Here is a 7642-nt window from a genome sequence, read left to right as displayed (position 1 = left end):
CACTCGCTGACTGAAAGGCGCTCAGGTTTGGAAGACGGGACAGCCACCTTCTTTGTATAATTATTATTTGAGCTTATATGAAAATCATATTCCGACAGCACTGAATATATGATAAAATGTAAATTAACTGTAACGCCATTTCTTTCTCATTGAGCATTTTCTACTGCTTCATTATTTATGAAGATGAATGAGTCTGTCCTTTTGTGTTTGATCCATCATTTCAAGCATAGACATTTAAAATTACCACCGAGGTCTTAACGTTTGAGAATACCCTGCTAATGCTCCTGCATAACATTGTTTAGGACTACACTGCTGGAGCTGGACAGAAAATAAACAAAGGCATACTGTAGATTTATATTTTTTTTGGTCACATTTGTTTTGGCATCATTCGGGATCATTGATGTTTTGTTTTGAAATTTTTACATTACTATTTAATGTGATTTGTGTGCAGATTTGTTTTCCACCCTTAAAAGTAAAAAGTGGGTAAAAGATTGGAATATTTACCTGTTATGTCGTCAGATCTCAGTTTAACGATGGGCTAAATTTGGATAAATAATTGTATGTATTATGAGGGACTGTGGATGATGGATTTATGCTTAAAAGTGCAAAAATGATCTGCCCTCTCCCCTCATTTCGCTGGAGCAGAAGGACGTTCTTGTTACTGATCAGCAGCTGTTGCAATCAGTGCAACAAACAAATACCTGTGTGACCTCTAAGAAGAAACATTGTCGTGTAGCGAAACACTGAATGTGCAGGAAGCTTTTTTAATACAGATATCAGCGTTTTCTTCAATGGATTTCTGAATAAAAATGTACTTGGATTTCACTCACGTTTTTTTTATTACATTAGACAACCTTTATTTTCATACAGATGTCTGAAATGATAATCTAGCTCTTGTACTTGCACCTTAGTTGCATATAAAATGGGCATAACAGGCTTGATACACTCAGCCGATGTTCAGGTTTCGCTCCCTCAGTGATGGAATAAGCTTAGAGAAAATTGAGGCATTTATTTTAAGAAAGCATTTTATTTTAATATCAACATATCAAATACTTCAACTTAAAATCAGAGAGAAAAACATTCACACATATAGAAAAGCCCCGAGAGTCGTCGGCTCTATATTTTCCAGTGTTGTTACAGGTCCGAGTGAAGTAATTTGTTATGTGTAAAAACATGACTCACCTGAAGGTATTTCCAGTCTAAACTCTTACGAACCAGATCATGGCTTCAGACTAAACAGACATGAACTCACACCTACACAGCCTCACACATGCACGGGCTAATTTAAACACAGCAGCTCAGGTTCTTAAACATGGATGGAGGTGCTGTGTCTTTCCACGATCTATCACTTTAAAACAGGTGAAATTTGATATTTTTTTTCTCTCTTACCACAACAATAACGCAGTCAACAACTTCATATCTCACTAGGAACAGCTTGTATGGTTAGTGGTTCACACACACACCATCCATTTCTTTAGACTTGAATGAACAGAACTGCTGTGCTCTGAAACTTGCCAGTTGGCCTTGGCTGTAGAGTAAGTGCAGAGCCTTCTGGTGTTCACACTGCTGAGTGATTCTGCAGCGTCCCCTCTCCTGCAGAGGAAGAGGAGGTGAGTGCTGGACCTCCCGTACACCCCCGTGTGCCAAACTCCTGTCATCTCCATTTGTAGTCAGCAACCTGGAAGAGAGCGATACATACGGATTGGAGCATTACAGAACATTTGGTACATGTCTACAATCCTCTGGCTGAACTGCTGGTGTCCACCTGATGTGGATGCAAACACTGACGACCTCGAGTGTGTTCAGTCCAGACAAATAATCCAGTTTACACACAGAACCTGACCAACAGTGGGCTTATGAGGTGGACGCCAAAAGTTTAAAAAACTAACGAAAGATCGACCAATATATTTTTGATGAGAATCTCTTAAATTTGGTTACTAAAAAACTGGCCAAGAAATGAACTGCACAGGATGTTTTACAGATTTTAAGGTACACATATTCACCATTAACTAGTTGCTTATGTGCATACATATTAGTAGCATATTGTCACACAATAAGGCATTAATAAGTGCTTTATAATGACAAATAAAGAACCAGTATTAAACTTGCTGTCACTCCCCGGTGGACAAACTATGTCATGCCAAAATTCAAATCCATTGATCTCTAAATTATTTATGCCATTAATAGATTGTGTAGTCTAAAAATGTCCCATTTTCCAGAAAGGGTTCTAAAATCCAAGCATATAAAACAGACAAAAACAGCAAATCCTCACATTTGATCAATTATCAAAACTGTTGGCAATTAATTCTCTGGCAGTGAACTAACTGATTAATCATCAAATCGTTTCAGCTCTAGATGTCTGCGCTAAGCTAATGGTGGCCATTCTCTTGACATGTCATATATAGTTCATCAGACACCAACACACACATTATGTAAAGACTATGGTACCACCATGATTGCCGTGATCACATCGATCACTTCAAAGCCTGAACTCATGTAAAATTAAATCCCTAATAACTCAGTTGTCCAACAGAACAGTGGGCGTTGTATTTAATCTGTTAAAAGGGAAGGTTACGCCTGCTGAAACCAGTGCCAGTGTGCTCCGGTGGTGAGTGGACTAGACTCCTGTTCCTGCTGAACTGAGCCAGTGGTTCTGTAGGACTGATTATCAGCTCAGTAGGCACAGGAGGCCAAGCCCAAATCTCTCTTTCTCATGAAGCACTGGCTGGCTTCGAACACATTTATTTTTTTCCTCTTTTCCTTGCAGTGTCTGTAATGAAGCAAAAAGCAATGCCAGCTCAGGCTGCGTGTCAGGCAGCGTTCCGCTTTGCCAAACCCACAAGAAACCACACTACTGTAGGCTCATTTAGACTGTTGGACTTCACTCGCTGGTGAAAGGTGTGGTTGACATGGTAGAAACCCCTCCACCGCGATGTCAGCAAGACCACTGCTGGATGCTGGGAGCTATCCAAAGTGATTGGTACATAAAAACAGGGACTATTTCAGGAGTCCGATCATAAAAATCTCTCTGTAAATCAACCTGAATCACATTCCAGCACCTTCTGTGGAAGGCACGCACACATACCGCATTACTTCAAATTAAAAAAGTTGCCATCGTACACTTTGAAATGCAACGGCTCCCTAAAATACGCCCAACATTAAAGAGACAGTCTGGTTGAGTTGTGTGAAGAGAAGAAGGTGTGGGTGGTGTGGGCTGAATAACTTTATTTTCGGTGTCTTTATACAATGTTGCTTTGTCCTTTGATGTGCAGAGCACCATTTCCCTCCCATTAGAGTGTAATAAATCACCTTTTAGATACGCGCTCTGATGGCAATTCCTCTCTTTTACAGGCCTTTGATGGTCATTACTCTTTTAACAGGCCCTAAATATAGGTCTAAAAATGGCAGGCTCCACATGGCCCTCATTTCTAATTCACACATCTGTCCTCGTTTAGTCGCCATTTTGTCGCTGTGAATATAGAGCGCCATAATACCTCCTCGCAGCTCATATTCTGATTTGCCAAAAAAAGACTGACCGGTTCTAAAATACATTTTCAGCCATCTGTCACCGTTCTGATTTGGGAGTGATTGGTCCTGTATAGCTTTGCATTACAATTAGCTGGTGTGGTCGTGAACTTGACACCCACGTCGTGGCAACGCAGGAAGTTACCGCTGGTCAGTATTTGAAACTTAACACGAGTTACTCTTTATTGAGCTGATGAGCAAGGAACTGTCTGGTTGGAAGATGAAAAGTGGAAATTGTTGTGTCGCAGGTCCAAAACAAATCTATGTCATGGAACATGTGACAAGGACTGAGAGTTATTGATCACTGAGTTGGCACAAACAGTTGGCAGTTCGAATTGTTTTCCTGTGTTTGAAGCTTATTTCGACTAATTTGGGAACCCTCCCTCCACACACGCTGTACTGCCTGAAACAATGCGTGTGGTGTAACCCAACTGACGGTTGCTGCTTTTCTAGTATCAGTGGGTGTTTTACAGGATCGCAGCCTTTTGTTTCTCCTATCTGAGACAACACAATAGAAGCGTATATTGTGCAGTAAATCCACAGTAGAAACGCTAAATTGTCCTGATAAAGTGAGACCGACATCCCTAAATGACAGAAACTCTAAAATCATTGTGAGATTTCCATCTTTTGACGCCTCAGTCTTGTTTTCCGACACAGTGTGGTAATGTGTTTTTTGAGAATTCGTCTGCTTTATGGATCTCTGTATCACGACTACCTCAGGCTGAGATTAGATCTGAAATCAATACAGAACAGCCAGGGATGCACGGACGGCACTTTTCACTGCCAAAGTGATGTGAAGTTTAAAACCCGAAGCACTTTTAAGTGCTGAAGGGATGGTTCTGAGTTAACCTTGCTGTAACTGAACTAAACCGGTAAGTTAAAGGGGTCATTTGAAAATATGCTTTCTTGGCTGGAGAGGAAGTCACAAGAAATATTCCAGCACATAACTGCCTGTAAACCCACAAGTCAAGTTATATTTACACTTTGTTTTTTGGCCAGAGAAGACAAACAAAATCTAATAAGTTTATTAATGAACTTTAGAAGTGCTGGTAGGAAAAGCTGCTAGAGCTAGACCGATAAATCTGCCAAGCCAATATATCAGCTCACAGTTTATCAGTGCACACGTCAGCCGAACAGGAAACCGCATTATGGTAAGGCCAAACTGGGTTTGAGGTGATTTAGAAACACTGTCACTGTTGCGTAGTTTGTCCAGCAAAGAGCACTGACGAGCTGAAATGTAATGCAAGACACTTCAGATTTATCTCGTTTATTATTATTACCATGAACTTTCTCCAAGTTCATTACTTACATTAAAACAGTTCTTTTTTTGTATTACTATGTTTAAATATGCAAGTGAGGCAGTATCTAATTAAATATGTGCTATTTTGTGTGCATTTCCAGAACAGAAATCTGAACATTGGATAAAGCCAGGTTAAAAATTCTTGCTTGTGTTATTTTGTTGACATATTAGAGTCAAATGTTTTTTGATATCTCTTTTTATCACTCCAGAAAATACCCATAAAAAACAATTTTTTGCCATGTTTTAAGACTTAAGTGTTCTATACATCAGGCTATGAATGACAGATGAACAAACCCCTCTGTAAAAACATCCAGAATTCTAAGCAGGTTTTTCCTATGAAGTGTTTTCACACTGGAAAAGTGACAAAATGAAGCACACTAAAATGACAATACGCACACTAAATACGAACAGCCAACTGTCAGTGTACATTATTCTCCCACAATGCAATACACGAAGGAAATGGTATTTTTACCAGCTGCGAGCGGCTCACACAGCTGACAAAAAGTATTTTATCTAAAGAAAGATGCTGTCTTTTTGGAAAGCTAAACTAGCAGTGACATTTAAAAGTTGTAGTTTGATTGACGCCCACAGCTCCCTCTAAGTATTCAATGGTAGAATATGCTGTTTTTTTCTGTGTACTAACTGTTCAAACTGCATACTATGACTACATGTATGCAGCAATACTGTATAGAGCTAGTACCTGACTTTGGGACAGTAAGCGTCTGCTGTAAGAAGGAGAGAACAGCAGAGGAGGAGGACACTGATGATGATGAGGGTGATGATGGTGGCCACTGCTCCTGGATTGATGAAATATCTGTCAGCAGCATTTGGGTCTCCCCAGGCCTCATTAGTACTGGAAGTACAGTCTCTCTCCTGAGGTACTTGGCTCTCACCTTCGCAAGAACTACAGAGCGTGCAACTGGCATCATCTGCAGGATTATCTTTTATGCTACGTCGCAAAGAGGAGGCAGGAGCAGAGGGGTGGAGGCAGAGAGCACAGAAGAAAGATGAGAGACGATGGAACGACGGACAAAGCAGGAGAGCGTAGCGCGGCGCTCATTAGCAATGTCGCACAGCGTTTTGAATTTGTGAGGAGGCTCGTTTGTTTAATTCTTCTGAGAGAGAGTCTCTGCGGAAAGTTTTACAGACATGCAAGTGAGGCTGGGAGAGATGAGGTGTATTTAGACCAAGCTGATGGAAAGTGCACGATACGAGAGGAAAGAGGAGGAGAGTGAGATGAGATAAGAGAGACGGGAAAGGTGAGAGAGGAGGAGAAAGGGGAAGGCAATCTGGGAGTGAAATGTATAAACACACATTAGATAATTGAACTGAACTATGTGCTCGCAGCAGCGCGCGTGCACACACACACTAAAAACTTCAAAGAACATTTCTCCTCTGGCTTTTCTCTCACACCGACTCATTGTCTTCCTTTTGTCCGCTTGTCTGGGTCATGCTCTCCTCAGGTGCAGAACTTAGCCACTGTGAACAAAGAGGAAATCAATCACTGTTCACCAATCAGCTAAGCTCTGTGCCTGGCTGGAGAGAGGATACAAAACCTGCCCGGTGGACTGACACGCACGCGCACACACACACACCAACACAAAACACTCGCATCGAGCCCCTCTGGCTCCCTCATCATCCCTTCTTCCTCTCAAATCATCAACTCCTCCAACACAATCAAACGCACTCTCAGATAATCATGTCTTTAGTTTTAAGTTTCTGGGGGGTGGGGGGTGTGTGTAAAGGAGGGGCTGAGGTTGCCATGGCAGCCGGCTGGGTCAGGGCTGTGTGGTAATCCCTGGCAATGTGATTTTATCACAAGTCACAAATCAGCACGCCAGGAACCCTCACAGCCCAGACATGAAAGAACAAGATCTTCTCCCAGTCTTTTTTTTTCCCCTTTTCTCCAGCTACATGCTCCAGTCCAGCGCTAACCTGCAACACCCTTGAAATGAAAAATCTCCAACTTTCTTTGTTGTTTCTCCCTCACGTCTGCCGTCAGAGCGCAGTCATGAAAGAGCAGACCTGTAGATCCTCGCTCCCTCTCCTTCTCACACTATTTTCCTTGGTTGCCCCTCTCCTCCTCTCCCATTCGCCACGCTCGGCTAACCCGGCGATATGCCCCTCATTAAGCGGATCAAGAGGGATTCCAGAGGCATGTACCGGGAGAAGAAAAGAACGAGGGAGTGAGCGGGGAGGGGAAAAGAGGAGGAAAAAAAAAAAGACAGGGAGAGACCACCCTTCTCCCTTTAAAGGGTTGTGCTTTTTAGGTTTAAAAACACAGAGCAGGGAGTGCGCCTTGACAGACATGTTGTTTTCAGTTAAAACCCTCTCAGCCCGCCTCAGCCTAATCCCACTGTACTGTGGGTCTGCGTGTGAGGGTGTAAAAGGGTACATGGAGGACTGTTCCACTTAAGAAAAGACTACAGGGGAACACAAACTGAGCAGTAAAACATGAATCCGTCTCCCCGCAGTGCAATATGAAAAAGCAGTTCATCCATCATTTTAATTGGGAGAGAGATCTGGACCTGAGCTCAGCTGACCGGCATGATGCATTGATGTTTACAGAGGCTCGTTTAGTTCAGTCCAGTGGGAAGCAATAGTAAAAGTTAGGTTATTAATCTCTAAATGCTTCTCTTCTTCTTCTGCTCTTTTTTTCTGAGGAGTCTTTGCTCCATTTCATTCCTCCTGTACTTGTAGTGAGGCTCCAAGGGAGGTGTAGTGAGGGAGTAAAGGATGATGACAAAAGATCTGTGGGCACAGACAGATAGGCGCTACATGTGTGTGTATTGTGTGTGTGTGTGTGTGTGTGTGTGT

At 42.2% G+C, this 7642-nt stretch overlaps 1 protein-coding gene across 1 annotated transcript in view; it reads right to left on the bottom strand.

Annotated features, from left to right (window-relative positions):
• Window positions 1–365: 365 nt before the first annotated feature.
• aopep (aminopeptidase O (putative)) overlaps window positions 366–7642 on the bottom strand; it is a 75830-nt gene continuing 68553 nt past the window's right edge. The window contains exon 18 of the mRNA XM_070965126.1: window positions 366–1678. The gene's annotated coding sequence lies outside the window, so the exon portion shown is untranslated. The remainder of the gene's footprint in view (window positions 1679–7642) is intronic.

The sequence above is a fragment of the Chaetodon trifascialis genome, chromosome 6 (assembly GCF_039877785.1).
Source record: "Chaetodon trifascialis isolate fChaTrf1 chromosome 6, fChaTrf1.hap1, whole genome shotgun sequence".
In the NCBI taxonomy this organism is placed as follows: domain Eukaryota; kingdom Metazoa; phylum Chordata; class Actinopteri; order Chaetodontiformes; family Chaetodontidae; genus Chaetodon; species Chaetodon trifascialis.
The sequence above is the reverse complement of the archived record's forward strand: the minus strand, read 5'-3'. Positions and strand labels throughout refer to the sequence as shown.